Source organism: Electrophorus electricus, chromosome 23 (genome assembly GCF_041902795.1).
Source record: "Electrophorus electricus isolate QZ-2024a chromosome 23, ASM4190279v1, whole genome shotgun sequence".
NCBI lineage: Eukaryota > Metazoa > Chordata > Actinopteri > Gymnotiformes > Gymnotidae > Electrophorus > Electrophorus electricus.
This window is the reverse complement of record NC_137519.1, coordinates 8091162-8109876: the sequence shown is the minus strand read 5'-3', so window position 1 is coordinate 8109876 and position 18715 is coordinate 8091162. Positions and strand designations below refer to the sequence as shown.

Genomic DNA, 18715 nt, shown 5'->3' with positions numbered 1-18715 from the left:
TTACAAGAGTTGTAGCTATGAGCAGATAGGGAGCCATCCATAAAGTTTGCACATTGAAGATTGATCTGTGTTTAACCAGCAGCTTGGTAAACCCACACCCAGGAAAGAGTTCAGACAATAGTCTCACTATTCCAGCCATAAACAGTTCACGAGAAAGGCCTACGTCACGTGCGTCTAAGAGGTGTTCACCAGTGACAGGCCTTAACTGCCCTGTTTGTGTGAACTGCCAGGCGGCATCTTTTATACACAGTCATCTGACCCAAATGGTTTCCTGCTAGCTGCTATCACAGGGGTGAGGCATGTCAACACACAGAGATGGTGCAACTCAGATCCGTTTTTAACTCAGTTTCCTAACACTGTACGCAAGAGAGAAGGAAGTAAATAAGAAGGGTTGGGGAAGAAGGGGAAGAGGTGGTCACCTCTTGGAGGGGTGACCATATGTCCCCCATGACGGCTTGTAGTTAATCAGAGGCCCCTGCGCGCTCCTAGAGAGTCAGGGTGGATGCTAAGACAACACAGAGGAGGAGGAGGAGGACGAAGATGATGGTGGCCTGAGCCTGCTTGACTAGACAGATGGGGCATGTGTGGCGTGGGAAGGGTTAAGTCTGAGGAGGTCCCATCTGCTGCCTCGTCTGTTCTCCTGGCTGGCTGCTGGCCCCAGCTTGGCTCTGGCCGAGAAAACGGACACACAGAGCGCCACTGTGACACTCTCTCTACCTCTACCTCTCTCTCTTTCCCCTCTCTGCAGCTGACCAATACGCCACGGCCAAAATGATCAAGGGCTTTTCTCAAGGTCTCTATGTCAAATGTCCCGGGTGCTCTTCTAGCGAGCGGGCTGGGGAAGCTGGGCCTCACAAGCTGAACGACGGCATACACGTATCCGGTATTTCTCACTCTTCAGAGGTACGTTTGAAAAAGCAAAAGACAACAGAAGGCAAATAGCAGGAGTGAGCGAGGGCAGAGACAGGTGAGGAGGTGTTGTCGGAAAAAAAAAGGAAAGAAAAAACAACCACAATTCCAAGCAGGAGTTCTGTGAAGCACACAAGCCCAGGCGCATTCTGCGGCGGATCTAGCCGGCCAGCTGCAGGTTCTCAAAGCTGGGGGCGGCATGGGGGCTGAGAGCTGGAGCGAGGGCACAGAAAAGGACCAGATGCAGCGGCTGCTGGCACTCGGAGCTCAGTAACGGAGGAACACCTGGATCATGGTCCTCCTCCTGAGCGCAGCTCAGCCTGGCTCGCTACGGAGACATGACAAAAGACAGCCATCTTTTTATGGCTCCAGTCAAGCTTCAACACATGCGCGCGCGCGCACACACACATGCAAAAGAAAATGTTTTGAAGTATGATGTAGTGTTTTCAGTATCCAGTTAAAAGGACCAGAGGACAACTGGATATGAAAAATACTGGGAGTGAACAGACCTCACAGGGCCAACGAGAGACTACACAGACCACATTTGTAACTTGTATTTTAAGTATAAATAATTTCTAAAAGGAATCACACACCTACTAAATGGATCAAGCAAAAAATATCAAGCGGGATTGATGTTTCTTTGGTAACTACCATCACAGGCTCCCAATCTACTGCTAGCAAAACAATATGATTTCACTTGCGCCTAGAAGAGCTGACATAAAAAAGCCCAGGCATATATAATTAAGGGAAGCTGGCAGCATCCTGGCCCGACAAAACAAACGGCCTGAGTGATCAGCGATAGATCTGATCTGTCTGGCTAATTTAGGTCCCTGAACCGGTTAGTCAGGCCAGACGGCGCTTCCAACACATTTATCACAGTGACTCCAGCTGAACTTTCCCCAACAGCTCGGCCAGAGCACGCGCCGGTCAAAACGCGGTGTAAACAACCCTTATTTCATCCATTAGCCAGAAAATGAGAAAGACGAGGTTCATTTAACTCTCCCCCGATACTTGCAGCTAATCAAAGGTCAGCAGAAAGGTCTGCGCAGGGGTTCGAGCCGTCTCTGTGGCGGCCGGAAGACGACACGGAGCCCCAGTCTGCTCCGCATCACAGCAGGCACTGTTTACACAGTGGGCAAGATGAGGCTGGAGACAGCTCACCTTGCTTGAACTCAGCTGCGATTTTCCCCAATGGATTGTCACAGAGAGCAGAGAGCCGGCACCGATAAGGGGAGCAAGTGGCATGCGAACCCGCTGCGGGGTCGCAGAGAAGGACGCGCCATCCCGGGGGTGCTATTGGCTTGCTACCAGGCAACAGACACCCGACACCAAGGTCACAGCGTGCTGGCTGGAGGTGGTGTGTGTGCGTGTGCGTATGCGTATGTGCGCATTTGGCGGAGTGGGAGGTAGCTGAGCTGAAACAGGCTGTGGCGGGTTAGCTTTGCTGGTGGGCTAGGCCCCTCATGTTACAGGCCTGGCGAACAGGGCTCACACCCCCTTTCATGGGATTTCAGATTACTGGAAAAAATGTTAAGTGCACAGTTTCCTGAAACCAGAGCCCCGCTGACACAAACAATCAAAAACAGGGTCCATTATTACGGCCATTATGGTCAGAAACCGGAGACACGGGAAGGAGCACTCATCTCTTTCAACCCTTAATAAGCATCTCCCCAAAATAGGCCCTGCTACTATCTAAGCTCTCAGATAAGCGGCAAGATCACATAATTGAGTACAGTACAACACCTTGTCACCTTAACTAAGGCCATTATCACTGACAGCCTTATTTACATAGAGAGTGCCAGAGTCGGGCATGCATGGGAAGGGGGAAAGGTCAGGGTGTTTCAGCTTTATTTCAGGCCCTGTGATCAAACGCTGGGTTCGCCATCTCAGCTCCAACACTGAAAACAGCACGGTCATCGTGATCCAGACACAGCCAGGAAAGACAGGGGACAGAGAAGGAGAGGAGGGAGATGGTGCAAGGGGCATGGGGGAGAGAGAGAGAGGGAGAGGGAGAGCGCGTGAGTGAAAGTGAGAGTGGAAAGAGCAAGGGGAAAAACCCAAACGTCACACAGGAATGAAAAGACGCGGGGGAGGGAGCTATGTGGGCCTCAGATCTGCACATGCTCACACACACGCATGCACACGTGCGAGCATGTGCACGCGCACGCGCACACTCGCAGCTGGCTGCAGTCAGCCCCCTCCCACCTCCGCAGAGCCACAACATATCTGCAACACAGCCCTGCTCTCCACTGACCTTCATTAGCATATAGAGTGTCTGAGTCACATCCACGTGAGCAAGAGGATCCATGCCTCCACTGACCCAGGATCAGCACATTCCCAACATGATGATGATGACGATGATAAAGTGGCAAAAAGTTACAAATGGGGCGGATTTATCAGCTGTGGATTTTTATCATCGTCGTCAAACATGCTGTTCCAGGGTGCTGCTGTTCCTGGTTTTGTTTTTGTCTTTGGAACGCAGTGCCAGCGTTTGACGTCTCACACAGCAGCCCGTATCAGCAGAGGCAGAAGAACCCCTTCCGCTCAATTGTCAAGGAAGAGATAAAAACACACTGCATTCACAAAGAACCCAATTACTGCTTGCAGGTCGAGGTGAGACAGCTTTAGCAAAAAACAATACAGTGTCTGCAAAGCTCTGCGTGTCCTTTCATGGGTATGCCAGAAAGCTAAACACGGCGGGCCAGCGAGCGCACGGCATGGCCTCCGGTGGACGCCACGGGTGGGCTCCTTCCAAGTCAGTCGTTTGTTCCAGTGCCCTAACCACAAATCCATCTAGCCAGTAAATCCGAAGACGGCTGATTTTAAGTGTGACACTAGCTAACGACCCAGTGGCGTGGTGGCAACGGCCAGCGCGGGGCTGCAGGGAGGGCCATCCATGGCAGGAAGCACACGAAGGACCCCTCGCTGGTGGTGCAGACCTGACCGAGCAAACGTGTGCTCAGCCCCGAGCAGCCGTGACTCACCACGCATTAACAGAACAAATCTCGAAAGGTGGGATCCAAATTTAGACAGACACGAAGGAGGGGGGAGGGAAAAAATTTGGCAGACGTCTTAATAAAAGTGAAAGGAGAAAATAGACAGAAAGAGAAAGGAAAGTCTTCTATCCACATGTAGAGCTCGGGCAGCCAGCTCGCAGACGGTGCCCACAAACCCCGTAACCTTCTGCGAGCTCTCCGGCAGTGCTGGCTGTACGTCGCCGTGGTCACTGTGGTCCTGGAGAGGTCATGGCTGCATGCCTGTCCAGCCCTTCCCACGTGTGGAAGGACGAAGAGGAGGAGGAGGAGGAGGAGGAGGAAGGGGGAATAAGGAAAAACGGTGGACTTGGCGGCGCCGCCTGACCAGGAGCTTGTATCCCAGCGTGAGAAGGAGCTCGAGCTTCTCGACAGCACATTCCTGTAGATGAGAGTTGTACTTTCTCTTCACTAACGGATACATTGTGTACTTTGGCTGCAAGGAGGGGTGGGGAACAAAAAGTAAGAAAGAGAAAAAAAGAAAAAAGATGCCCATTCGGGGTCGCAGTTAAAAGCTGAAACTGAACTCCACTTGGTTGGAGAGGAAATGGCTTCTTTTTAGGCGGCCCCCAAATTTATTTTATTTTTATCGGCGAGGACGAGAGCACTCAGGCTGGAGGACCGCTCTAAAGCCACCCCCCCGCTACCCCCCCATTCTGACGCCTTTGAAACTCCCCTCAAAACCACACAGTCCACGTCAGGCGTGCTGATATTTGCCGGACAAAGGTGACTGCGGGAATGTTGCTGGAGGAAGAGAGTTGTATCGCGGCCAGTCAGCTGCCACAGTGATGAATAGTACAGTGACATCATTCTTCAGGATAATGATCTTAAGAGCAGATTCTCGGGTGCCAAGTCTTTAACGACTTTCAAGTGTCTGACTACAGCAGCAGGGTCAGCTCCAAAAAGGTCCCTCTGGTGAGCGTCCCCCTTAGTCTATGATTCACCTGGATTATGCACAGAGACTCCTGTTCTACCACACTTATGTAAGCACCATAACAAACAGACATGGGTCTCTCTCTGCACCATCGCTTCCTTTCTCTGTCTGAAAATAGCCAATGGACTTCATTTAGATATAATAATTCAATTAATTATTTAAGTATTGGTGATGCTGAAGCAAAATGAACATGTTTGGCAGTTCTGCACTAAGAATCAACATGTCCCCTCTGCAACTCGCTTCCAAGTTCTAGTGGAATACAACCATGGATTCTGTTCTTCCAGGAGTCTGTGGCCTTCCATACCAAGGGCTAATTAGCCAGCCTATCTGCACCAGCTCCGGGTCAAGTCCAGATATCAAAACAATACAGACACACTGAACCTCAGCACACTATCTGCTCACACCAACATAGCACCTATATTTTAGATCGACAAGACGCTCCAGGGCCAAAAGATATACATTCCTCCTCCAGTCTCCAGTCCTTCGCACGGCCCGCATGACAGAATCTGGCAGGCGGAACGTTCCCGCTCACTCTTTTCCGCTGGGCTCTTCCGGGCTGGCGCTCCCGTGCCTGAGACGTGAGCGAGATGCCATTTTGCGGGCTAATGATGAGTTTTTTTTTTTCCTGCTCGCGCTCGCTCACACGCCACAGAGCCAGGCCTATGTGGAGCACACAGACTCTTTCAAACGAGCATTAGCATGTGGCCTGCCAGGAGTGGGGGATGGGCAGAGCGGCGGCGGTGGCGGGGGGGGGGGGGGGGGGGGGGGGAACAAAGCCACTACAGTTGTCTCAAGCCGAGCAATAAGTCTTATGCAATATGACTGGCAGGGCCAACTTCCTTACTCGAAGTAGTGCAGGCTAATCCTGTTGAGGGACAGGCCCTGTTTAGGACAGGGCTGGGTGGGAGAGACGGGGGATGGACATGCTTGTAATGAGCAGAGGCAACGCAGTGCAGGGCGGGCGATCACAGGAGAGGGCTTCCTTTCATCTATGACTACAGATAACACTGCAAATAATAAGTGTCTGGGTGTAGGCTGCGCTCAGGCTTCAAGGGGGAGGGGGCTGGGGGGTGGTTGGGAAGAGAGGGTGGAGGAAGCATGTGCAGACGCCTCTGCTACCCATCAACACAGTGTAGGATTCAGAGCGGTTAAAAATAAAATCTGATTCTGATTTACTGTACTGGGTGCCTGGAAACCATGTGACTGGCAGCACATGAAGGGGAGGGGGGACAAGCACATGTGCACGCGCACACATGCATTCAGGAGCTTTGTGATCAGTTTCCTTGGTTTCCACTGATGGTAAGCAGATATGGTCTGATTTTGGAGGTAAACAGCACCAGCTTCCTCGAGCTGCAGCACCCAAGGTGAGAACACACAGGGAAGACTGAGGGAAGTGTTGATGTGGGGGGGGGGAGAGAGACTGGTGGGAGGAAGGAGAGAGAGAGAGAGAGAGAGAGAGAGAGAGAGAGAGATAGCACACCTTACTGGTATAAAATTTCTAAATCGCCTCAAAATACCTTCTTCATTTTTCTACAGAGCCAGCCATGTTCTGGAGGAACTGCCAAAGCAACATCCAGAGAACAGAACAGATGTTAACTAACTCAACGCAAGTAAAACATCACACACTATATTCATAAAGGGACTGTTCAATACACAATACATTTTTGTCAATAATAAATGGGCCATGTGGGAATGAGGAAGGGCTGCTCACTCTGTGGCTTGCTGCACAGAGCTCGGCTCAGGGAGACACACTGCCGCACAGAGCTAGGGTCACACAGGCTGCAGAGGAGAACTTCAGGGTGAGATATATTGTATCAAATGTGGAAAAAAGCATAAAAAATTAAATCAAGAAACCAAGCAGGCTAATTCCACAAAGATGCCTGCAATGCATTAACTCAAATAGAGCACAGACCAACAGGAGGAAACCAACACAACCCAAAAACACTGGAATTGAGGTACATGTTCAAAGAACACACACACACACACACACACACACACACACACACACACACACGAGCTACACAAACCAAAATGGGCAGAAGATCAGAGTAATGTGAGGCAGTGTGTGTGTGTGCCTTGGGAAGAGGAGCAGGAGTGTATAGATGTGTGTCTGTGTTGCACATGCTTGTGTGTTAAGCCTGAGATCACATTGGCTACTGATGAAGGCCAAGCAATGGCATGAACCAAACACTGGATGGATGCTCTCTGTCAAAAACAGCTCTCAGCTAGCGCAACCCATTTTTACAAACATTTTCCCATACCACCGCCCCACCCCCCCACTTGTGTGCATGAGTGCGCAAACACTCACGAGTATGCACACACGCCAACCAACCAACCAACATCCATGCACAACACACCAGGTAAAAATAAATAAAAACCTAAAAAACAAAAAAAGAAAACCCCCAGCAGAGACAGGCAGGGCCTGGGCACGCACTAAGCCCTGCTCTTAACACACATTCCAGCCCTTCAGACTTGCCTGTTAGAACTAGTGCTCAGTCTAGCACACATATGTGCGCACACACACGCGTGCACATCTTTTAGCCATAGAAATCAAGCTGGAGGGGGCAAATGTAACTCATTCACAAGGCCCCAAAAGCACCATCTTAAGCAGGTTTTTCTAATGATTCTGGTAAACAGGATTTCAGACATGCGGTACCGGAGTCAGCGAGAACAGGTTTTAATACTAAACCAACCACGGGCTGAACACCATCACTGCTCTTCCACCACAGAGATAGGACCCAGCACAGAGCACAAACCCAACTCAACCAGCATGCCAGTGTTCACTAAAGGAGGAGGTTCATATTTACCGATTCCATGGCTGTCTTCAGAGATGAAAGGTTAAAATCCAGGGGGGAGGGGAGGGGGAGGAGGAAAGAAAAGAAAAGGGGGGGAGGGGGGGTGGGATGTGGCTGTAAAATCCAAGGAACCCTGCAACATATTAAAAAATAAAAACAAGAAAGAAAAAGAGAAAGGTTAGTACCCCGGATGCAACGCTCTGACATTCCTAATGGGACGTGGCGTCCAAGGACCCCTCTTCCCCCTGTGGTTTCTTCTGCTGCCAGGCCCGGCTTGTCCTAGCCCGGCAGGGAGAGCCACTGCAGCCTCCGGGGTGGGAGGGCCAATTCTGGCCCGGTTCTGTCGGGCGCTGGAGAGCATCAACAGATGCCAACAACTGCGTGTTGATGGCGGCAACCGTGGTACAAAGGACAAACGGGAAGTGGTTCATGGCTCTTCCTCCGACACTTTCAGAGTCATGTTTTATTATGGCACAGTACTGCCTAACAGGACTGTAGTTCTGACCTAACTGGCCTCAGAGGCAAAATGGTGAAAGCAGGACAAACAGTGAAACACACTGCCTAACAGGACTGTAGTTCTGACCTAACTGGCCTCAGAGGCAAAATGGTGAAAGCAGGACAAACAGTGAAACACACAGTTAAACTAACAGAACCAGTGCAAGAAGTAAAAACATCTAAAGTGCTGTTTCAGAACCCCTGCAGCTGCATCCACATTCAAGAAAGAGGAAAGTGTTTGAGTGCACAGACAGCGAGGCCTTCTCCAGTGCTAAATGCAACATCAAACTTCCGGAGGTTTCTGCAGCAGGCCGGCGAGGGCAGATTAAGGGCAGGCCTGGGAGGAGCTGCTCCCAGGATCACCAGCGCAGACTCGGCTAAGAGCTGCCACTCCCCTTCGCACGGTGCTCGGGAGAGGGGGCTGCAATCTTGCTGCAAAAAAAATTCCCCAGACCCCACACAGACGGCATAGCAAGCCATATCCAAAATGGTCTAGCTGTGAATACAGAACGTCATATTCAGAAGATAAGCCAGATATTACAGATTTGAACCATGGGAATGCGAAACTTGGATGTCCATTACTGAACAATCCTGATGAAATCCAGTGGTACACAGTGCATGAAGCAGGTCTCCCTTCTGCATACCCCCCACAAGACAATGTCACCTTAAGAAATCATTGGAATTCCAAAACACATATCAGCAGTCTTCAAAATGGAGTACAGTTACAAATACATTTGACAAAACAAAAGTAGTGTGTATGCTGCGTGCGGCTAGCTGTTAGCCAGGCACGCCTCTCCTAGTTCACCTTACAGAAACTACGTACGTAACGTTTTCCTTTCTAAGATTTATTAGAGTTGGCCGACTTCGCTGAATCATGGTGAGATCGCCATTGCAGGGTAACCTTGAAAACCTTTCACTTGAGTATGTCACAATGTCACCTGTAGTCACCAGTTGAAGGTAGCTGGCTATGGTAACATGTACAGAAGGCTGAGAAGAGCCAGGCTGCTATAGAAGAGGGCTGAACCCCTGTAATGAAAATCAAAGTTTGTTGGTCACATCTCCTGTATTTTTGTTAATTTACTTACATAACAGAGTCCTTCAAAATATCACCAGAAGGGACACGTAGGCACGCACACAGAGGCACGTCACTGCAGTCATACTAACGAGCGGTTTAAATCAGTACCACTCTCAGACAGAGCAACCAAGAATATGTATAGCAGCCCACATGAGCAGGCCCATGGTTTTTATTTTACTTTACTGATGAAATATGCTGATTTGTGTGTGTGTGTGTGTGTGTGTGTGAGAGAGAGAGTGTCCTTTTTTGTTACACGTTCTCTTAACTCTTAGAAGAGTCTGGCTGCACACCTGTGTTAAAATCAGATATGATGAGTGTAGACTAGAATATCAGTGATCTAGTACACACCGTGGCATGTAGGCCAGCCCGCACAAGGGCATGAGCTTTACCATGGACCGTCCTGTCTAATATATCAACAACGCTGATATATCATCAACTTTCAGAGTTGCCAGTTGGAGCGACACAAACTAAAACTTTTGTTTCCATGTCAACACCAGCAGCAATGCCTGGCCACAGCGCGGTACTCAAGACGCAGACAAAAAAAAAAGCTGAGTGTGTTATATGGTGGAAAGCAAAGAAGGACGGTGGTCCTACTCTAAAAATGGGACCAGGTCAAGGCCCCCCCGGGCAATGTTACCTCCGAGGGGGCCGCGGGTGGCTCTGGGACAGCTGAGCAACCATACGTACAAACGTACACTCGCATGTACAGAAGACCTGGTGTGGCTGCTAACATATTAAGCTTTGATTACATCCCAGATGAGCAGAGCTGACCTTTAGCAGCACAGAGGGCAGGGTCACAGCTAATCATCTCAGACACACCTCTCACTTTCTCAGAAAGCGCTCACAAGTGCGTCACAAGCCTTTCCATGTAATCTCCCAGGTGATAAAAAGAAACAAATTAAAATAAAGTTATTATTATTACAGAACAAATTTGTAATGAATTCATGCCTTTATTTATACACATGGTTAAAGTGGCTGGTACAAAACCCAGTCGGGGAACAGCTGGAACAGCCGGACCCCTTCCAAGATAAGAGCGAACTAGAAATCTTTGCTGTCCGCGAGCGCCGGCTGCGCGGGGAGAAGTAGAACCAGTCCTTTAATCTCTCCCTGCCTGTACATGGTGCATGCACCACTGACCTTAAAAGGGAAACTCTGGGCCCGAGGAGGAGCGCCATGGCACCCTGAATTACGAGTCAAAGGCCTGTTTATTTTCCCTGCCAAAGAGGATGCTTTCACAATTCTCTTCTGCAGAGGGGGATGAGGTGGCACTGGGGCCCGTCAGGGGGGCTGCTCCCGCTGCCCACATCCTGGCCACCCGACTACAAACGTCTACAGAGAACCGGCGCGGCCGGGCACGGCAAAAAACCTCTCAACGCCCCCAGATAAGGATGCTATTTAGACTAAGTGTAAAGGCATGTACGGGGTGGGAGACTTGCGGGGGGTGTAGCCCCGGAAGAGGCAGCCGTGAGTCTTCGGGCCTTAGCCGGCACGTTATATCATTACACCACATCACAGCACTCCGAGAGACAGGGGGAGGGGAGAGAGAAGGAGGGAGGGAGAGGGAGAGCGAGGGAAGAAGGAGACAGAGGGAGGGAGAGAGAGAGTTTGAGGAAATTGGTTTTTGAGGAAGAAAATTTAAATATCGTTTGTAAAAACTGCCAAGATCCTGGATGGTTCAAGTATACAACATCTGTAATGTGGACACATGACAATTTTTAAAAGTTTGGAGAAGGAAAACAAAAATAAATAAACAGTGAGTCAGTGGAACTCACCCTCTCCCCTTTCCATTCACGTCTCTCTCAGCTGAAGTGTGGAGCTAAGCGGAGCAGCTCCCATCCCACGCGGGCAGAGATGGAAGCCCTCGGAGAGCTCCCACAGGCCGCTGCTAAAGCCTCACCTGGGCTCATCTCAAACACTGCCATTCTGACTAATTAGGTTTGACTCAACAACAGAGATTAAAAACAACAACACATGAGGAAATCGCTGGTGCACGAAACAACTCACAGCACATTTCAGACTGAAACACGAGATAAGGACTGACGGATGAGGAGAAAGAATACTTCCAAAATGAGGCATTTGCCCATCTAACTCGAACAAAAAAAACAGTCATCTTAAAACCAAACTGTGAGTCTTCTTAGGCAGCTGCAGCAGGGATTCTTGTTACACAAGAATAGCTTGTGTTGAAGGCCTTTTTGAGATACATACGCCCCAAACCCACTCATCCTGAATTTCCCGTCTACGTGCCAATCGGGTCAGTAATGGTTTTAACCCCAACCTTGATCTTGCTCATAACCACATAAGGGCAGCTCTGTGTCTGGCCTGAAAAAGGTGCAGGGCTGGTTTTCCCCCCAAATTCAAACGCACTGCTGATGACAGCTGCACAGCATGGTGAGCATGCACTCAGACATACGCAAACGATGAGGGTTTAATATGCCAGGCTGTTCCAACAAGAAGCAGTGAGGGAAATGACTGAAAGACACAGAAGACAGACAGAGAGCACAAGAGAAGGAGGTGGACATATAGGGAGACAGAGCGAGACAAATGATACATATAAATACAAACACACAGACAAATGTCGGGTGTTGTGGGACTGTAAAAAAGTAAATCAGTGGGGGACTGTGTGAGGTTTTAGTTCAGACCATCAATGTGTGTGTGTGTGTGTGTGTGTGTGTGTGTGTGTGTGTGTGTGAGAGAGTGAGAGAGAGAGTGTGTGTGAGAGAGTGAGAGGCCTGGCCTGTGGCTTTTGTAAACATGCAGGCCTGTGTGCTTCACACAGCATCACAGGATTAACAAGTGGACAGGCGCTCTAATGCTCAGCCTGAGGACAGCCATGCTTTATCCTGCCTGGATCGGGCCCTTGCCCCCCCCCCCCCCCTTTTTTTTTCCATCCCGGTTCCTTTGCGCATTAGATTACAGGAAGCACCACCATTTCCACAACCCAGGCAGCTGTGTTTGTCTGGGAGGAGATGCCCGCTCTGCCCCTGCCCTGCAGTGTCACTGACGGGCCTGACCTGACTGTATGCTGAACTCGGGGCAGAACGCGAACAGCACAGGCAAGAGGGAGGCAGCAACAGGCGTGGGATGTACACACAAGCTGGAAAAACCAACATGCAGTCCATTACAAGACATACAAAGGCACACACACACAGTAGCATAAAAAGCCGAAAGTGTAGGGTACCCCCCTCTACTGCCTCCCCCACCCCCTGTGCAGCTTCTCCAGTGTCTACCATCTACATTTGAAAGGCTGTGTAATAAGTTAGTGCTTTCAACAGGGGCAATTCAATATGACAGAAACCAGAGTCAAGGCTGCTGTATTTCAGGCATCGAGTATCAACAGCAGCAGCTTGCTTATTGTAATATCTTACCAAGGCAAAATAAATTCAGCCATCCTATCTGTCCTCCACAGGGGAAGGGAACGTGACACTACCTCCTGAGAGGGGGGGAGGGGCATTCGCGAGTCTGTCTGTGTCTGTGTGTGTGCCCGCACAAGAGACAGAGCTGCTCACTGCCCCTCCTCAAAAACAACTCCATTATTGATCAGGCCTGGTTCTGTAGGGACTGCTCCCCCCATCTGACATCAGGCCTGGGATGTGTGGCCCAACCCCCGCTCCACCGCTCAGCTTTCAGTTCAGCTGCGTACACTTCAATGAAAAGGCGAGTAATAAAAAAGCAGGGGGATTTGCTGCTGGCCCTTTTGCTGCGGCTGAATCGAATCTGAAGCATAGTATGCCCACAATGCCCACACACTCGGTGTGCTCCTTAATGCTGAATATATTCAGTCTTCATTATACTCTTCAGCCTTCATTTGACTCAGCAATAACAAGTCTATTAATTAAGCAAACAAAAACACGTTGCTGTGTGATTCAAACGACCTCAGAGGGCCGTCAAGTACGAGCTCTCTCGCATAAACAAAAGAGGCGCGGTGGACTTTGGAGCGGGGTGGGGCAGCGCGGGGGCACGTAGGGCCAAGCTATCTGCATATGCCCAGTAGGAGCAGGGGGGCCCATCTGGTGTAGCGGGCAGTTAATCGCAGCCTAGCTCACGGTTGCGGCGGCATGCCAGGCCCCGCGCAGGGGAGAAAGACCTGGCAACCCTGAGGGAAGATGCACGGGTACTCTGGGTGTCATGGTAGAGGAGATCTACGCAGATGGTCGTCAAGGCAACACAGGCTGGGCGAACATTCTCCACAGGTTCAAACGTGTGGAAATGAACACCTGGGCATAAAATGTGTGTACACGCGGAAGTGCCGAGCCCTAAACATCTGGACTAGTAGCAGCAAGCTGGAGAACGCGACGACATCCAGCTAATAGGGTTCAGACTCTCCCTCCCCTCTGCAAACCTTCTACACATAAATCAGACCATATTATTTTTCAGTTTGCGTTTGCCAAAATGCGATGTCATGGAACCTGCGTTTATAGCTGCATAAGCGCATGGGCTTTGTCGAGGGATAGGAACCCCGTGGTGGCCGCACGCGGGAGGCGGGAAAAAGCCAGGCGAAAGCCAAAGGAGAAGCAGCATCCCTGGGAACTTGTACCACTGCTGACAGTTATGAGCCATGTTTATTCAGCGCAGCCGTGCTGCGCTCCAACGCTCTGCAAACACCCGCCATTCTCCAGTTGTCAAGGTAACCATTTCTCTGGATAGAAAAAAATAAATACGTTTTAAAAAAATAGTAAAACCAATGCATTCCAAAGAATTTCAAATGCTTAGTCTTATAAAAAAAAAACATGGGCTTTATCCAGGAAGAATTGTGAAGAGTAAACCTGATGTAGTATAAAGGGCTGCATTTATATAATGTAGCTGTTACGTAAACTCGGTGGCAGTGCTTATTATTAAGAGGTAGTTAGAAGATAAGTTTATCTGTTCGTGTTTCAAATGGAAGGAGGCTGTTTCTGACACAGTTTCAACCCTTATAGCACTGAGGGATATTTCTGAGCAGGGACAGATTTAGAGATGCATCTAAATCACACTGGTTGGGGGGACACACACCTATATTTCCTAAAGCAAATCTGAAGCCAAGTATCCAGAGCATCTGTTACGCAACCCAGCAGCCTTGCCTCTACCCAACCCAGACGTGGGCAGCGCAACCAAGTCACTGTCACCATAGCAATATTTACAGTGAGTTCTTGCATTTTACCATTTGTCACAGGCTGAATGGAGGGCTGCCATAATGTTTCTGCTGGTTTAACCGTGATATTTAACACGCACCGCTTTCATAGTTGTGTTCCATATTCATTGAGAGACTGAAAAAAAAAAAGTTTGTAATTAAGGTAGGCAGAAGAAAGGCAGCAGTAGGAGTCCATATTCATTTCAAGTCGATTCTAAAATGTGCAAAAATGAGCAACGCCCCTGCATCCTGGGGACGTGGGGGAAAGAAGAAGACAGTATCAGGGCAGCACAAGAAAAATGAGTGGCTTTCCCTTCCAGCCAAGAACTATAAAGCAGCAGTTAGCTACACCTCCAGCAGATGAGGAGAGTGGCTGATCCAGGGCAGAGAGACTGCCCTGCTCAGACCAACGAACAGGGCTCCAAAACCAGAACAGGACGCATCGGTGACGGCCAGATCTATAGTCCAAGCAGCAATCAAGGACTTAACTCCATTCGCTCTTGCACACGTTAAAATAAGGGAGAGGCACGCACAGGGACTGTGGCTTTTTTTTTTTTCCCTCTCCTCTTTCTTTCTTTTTTTTTTTTTATCACAGCCAGGAATTATCAGACTGTTAAAACACAGGCTATATCCTCGGTCTTGAACTTTTGAACCATTCAAGTACCTTTCACACAGGAATCTCTGAAAATAAGCCAGAGGACTGGGCGCGGCTGCGTAACCCAGGCACGCGGCCGGTCTCTGCGCGACACGTCCGAAGAAGGCGGCGCGATTCCGGCAGTACGGGCGAAGGGCCAGGCAGAGGGCCACGCTGCAGGTGTTGCAGGCTGTGCACTTATTTGCTTCAGCTTCCAGAGTGAAGGGGACTGCTGAGGCATTGACTGGCGCCACAGCAGGGCGACGACGAGGAGAGAGAGACGAAAAGAAACAAAAAGATAGAAGAGTTTCAACACAGTCGGAGCTCCAGAATCCTTGACACTTGTAAAAGCCATTTGTTTACCAGCATCCGTTTCCATGGTAGTGAACGAAGGTGCCATGGTGATGACCAGCAGTGGGTGCTTCTGCAAGCTGGAAGTGTGCATGTGAGAGATTGGGGAGGGCTTGGTCTGCTCAGTATTTAGCAGCCTACACATGCACCCATTTACTCGTACCGAGCGTGTTACAAATCTCGGCTTCAGGAGGTGAACGGGGGCGGGGCCGAGCTGCCACACGCGTCTCTGGAGAAGCTAATCGCCCTCCATCAGCCCTCTGGTCTCGCGCAGGCGGCTGGGGCCTGGAGTAATTGTGTCAGACTGGGGTTTCTAATTCTATCGCAGCGAGGGCCACCCGAGAGCCTACCAGGGTCTCAGCGTAATGGAAGCTGATCAGAAGGGCAAAAGAAGGGTGGCAGGGGTGTGTGTGTGGGGGGGGGTTAGTCGCCTTTTGCCTGGCCCTAGTGTCACTTCCAATCTCCCAACTTGTGCCCCATGTCACGCCGGCGGTCACGCACTCCCCCTCCCCCACAGCCATTCTGCACGTCCCCTTCTCATTTTCTCCTCATCGGAAACCTGTCTCCCCAGGAGAAGTGGATGTGCATGAATTAAGGCTGTGAAGAATTACGATCGAGTTAACGCAGGGGACTATGAAAATGAGTCTGGCAGCAAAAACGAGAGAGGGGGTGTGTGTGTGTGTGGGGGGGGGGGGTTGAGTACTGCTGGGGGAAGACAGGCAGTCCAGCATGCTGCACAGGAAATGCCAGCCACAGGAAAATGATGGAAGGGTCTCGTCCATGTTTGGATTCATGTTCACGGAACAGTACCACCTCTCTGCATCGAGGTGACACCAACATCACCCAGCAAGAACTAGCAACAGGGAACTACAGGAGGTCTAATGTACAATCACCATACACCAGCATAATGACCCACCTGAAACTGGATCCAATCTTTAAACTGACAAGCTATGGACATTTCGACGACCTTACTGGAACATGTCTAACGATCACAAGATGCCATAACGTAACAGGGTGCAAAACGAAGCTAAAGCATGCCGTGCGGCTGCATGGCGGTCAGGTTAAACACTGCAGAACAGAGGCCAAGGAGCACCATGCCAACATGGTACTGAAACTACGACATCATGGGAGCATTTCACCATAAGCGGTAGTGCAATTTAAGTATGACATCGGTGCAGCAAGGCCGGTCACACTGGTTCTGTGGAAATGCAAATAGCTAAACGAGTGTTAAAATAAGATTTATCCACCAGTGTGTGGGACAGTGGAAAAATAAGCCAGCTTGCGGTAGATATCATAAGGCTTAGGCCAATATATAAATACTTATTTTATGCCGTGGTGCAATATTCACACCCTCTAATAATGTAAGTATTTTGTTGTGGCTGACATGACGACGACTGAATGATTAGCAGCAGTATAACTCAGGGTGGCAGTGTACAATGACAAGGAAAATGACCTCCAGAGGAATGTAAATAAATAAATAAATAGATAAAGCATGAAAATAAACAGCCTTCGTTGATATGACCCATATAATTTATGCTTAGAACTTTAATGACCCTCCACACTGATGAAGTATCCCATTCCTTCTTACATGACATTTATATTTAGGATACATCATACACAACTAGGAACCTTACAGTGATGTTATGCTTCTCAACTTTCTGGCTAACAGAAAACACCAGCAAGCACCTAATGTCTATACAGCTGGTGGAAAATTAAAAGAAAACACTTAAAAGATGAGAAAAGACAGGTTGTCAGACTTGGGTGAAATTTACACAAACGGTTTTCCCCCTCTTAATACAGTTCCATGCAATAGCTTAATATGTTTCATTTATCCTTAATGGATGTACACACTTCAATCAAGCAGCTCGGTTTAAAGGACAAACATTTTTTGCTCTTGTGAGGGCTGCCAATACACCCGCGTCATGTTTAACATAAATGCTACGTAAGTAATGTGCTTTCCTAAATGCTTTAGCTGATTTAATTCACTTGGCTGCTCTGCTGGATGCTCAGCGCTTTTTCCCCCTCAAAATTCCATTAGCTGAAAGATGAAACATTAACCCTTTCATCCCCACAGTACCGCAGCAGCCAACAGTGAACATTTCTTATATTTTAGTTTAGCCCAAAACTAAAAGTAACAAAGCCAACTGAGCTATATAAATTGTAGCATAGATAGCAACAACAGACTGACACACACTAGCTAGCATTTTATGTGGTCAATATGGCAGCCAGCCATCGTATGTTGTCACATGATACGAGTATCTTCGATAAACTGACAGACCCAAGAAGTAAGAACAAATATCGAAAAGCAAAGCAGGTCAATGGTAACCATGACTACGGTTAAAACATTCTGTTCCATTAAAGTGTGCTTGGCTATTTTTCCAAACACACACACACACACACACACACACACACACACACACACACACACACACATGGCTTGGGGTGTTATTTTTCTGTCTTTTGTTACACATGTTCCCTGTAAAATGTTCCCCATTTTCTAATCAATGAAGTAATCCATGCATGAAAAGGTCAACTATTTATCCTGGCTTTCAGAATCAAAATATTGGCAGATGCTTCAGTATGCCCATTCAGTGATTTTCCCCACTCCAGTAGACAGGGCTTCCTAAACCCCAAAGCTGATCAGACACTTAAACTGACCTGAGAACAGAAAGTAGCAGCTACGACATGGATCTTCATATCAGGAGACACAAATCTTAGAACAAGGTACATTCTGACAAATAGAAAACGGCTGATTTTATTGCCAATCTTGAGCTCTGTGTCGGTGCCCTTCAGCAAGTGCTTCTCTCGTTCTCACGCTGGACCACGCCGAGAGAACTCCCTTGAGCGGCACTCCCTACTGCAGCCATGCTTCCCCACCCAAGAGCATCCACCTTCTCCGTGGCGACGTCTCCCACGCCCGACCCTTGCCAAAATCATGAGCTGAACATCCACTTTCACACAGAGCCACTGTGACCTCATTTCCCCCGTGGGGGTCTGCTAGCACAGAAGCTGTGTTTTCTGATCCTCGCAGCCGGACATGACGCTCTGCCGAACTACAGCAAGTACGCGCGCAGGAAACGCGCAGGAAACACGCCGGCAGCGGTGTACGCCGAGTCCGGCTTCCTGTCAGAGGAAGTGTTAGAGAAGAGCCTTCGAAGGACAGGCGAGAGGTCAAAAGTCCACGTTATACCATAACAGACACCGTGTTGGTCCAAAACACCAATATATGTTCAATTATTTATAATCTTTTAATGAACACCCACATGCACACACCCACACCCAGAGCATAAAAATGGTCTGAGAACGGTAAGAATCCTGATCAATGAAAAAGAAAAGCAGAAAAGTACAGAGGACAGACAGCACACTGCCTGACGACGCTTCCC

At 49.2% G+C, this 18715-nt stretch overlaps 1 protein-coding gene across 2 annotated transcripts in view; it reads right to left on the bottom strand.

The window, feature by feature from the left end:
* ankrd11 (ankyrin repeat domain 11) overlaps positions 1 to 18715 on the bottom strand; it is a 90074-nt gene that overhangs the window by 60566 nt on the left and 10793 nt on the right. Inside the window, exon 2 of one of the 2 annotated variants that reach the window (XM_027007337.3) lies at positions 7683 to 7803. The exons of the other annotated variant lie outside the window; for it this stretch is intronic. The gene's annotated coding sequence lies outside the window, so the exon portion shown is untranslated. The remainder of the gene's footprint in view (positions 1 to 7682; positions 7804 to 18715) is intronic. 2 annotated transcript variants of the gene reach the window in all.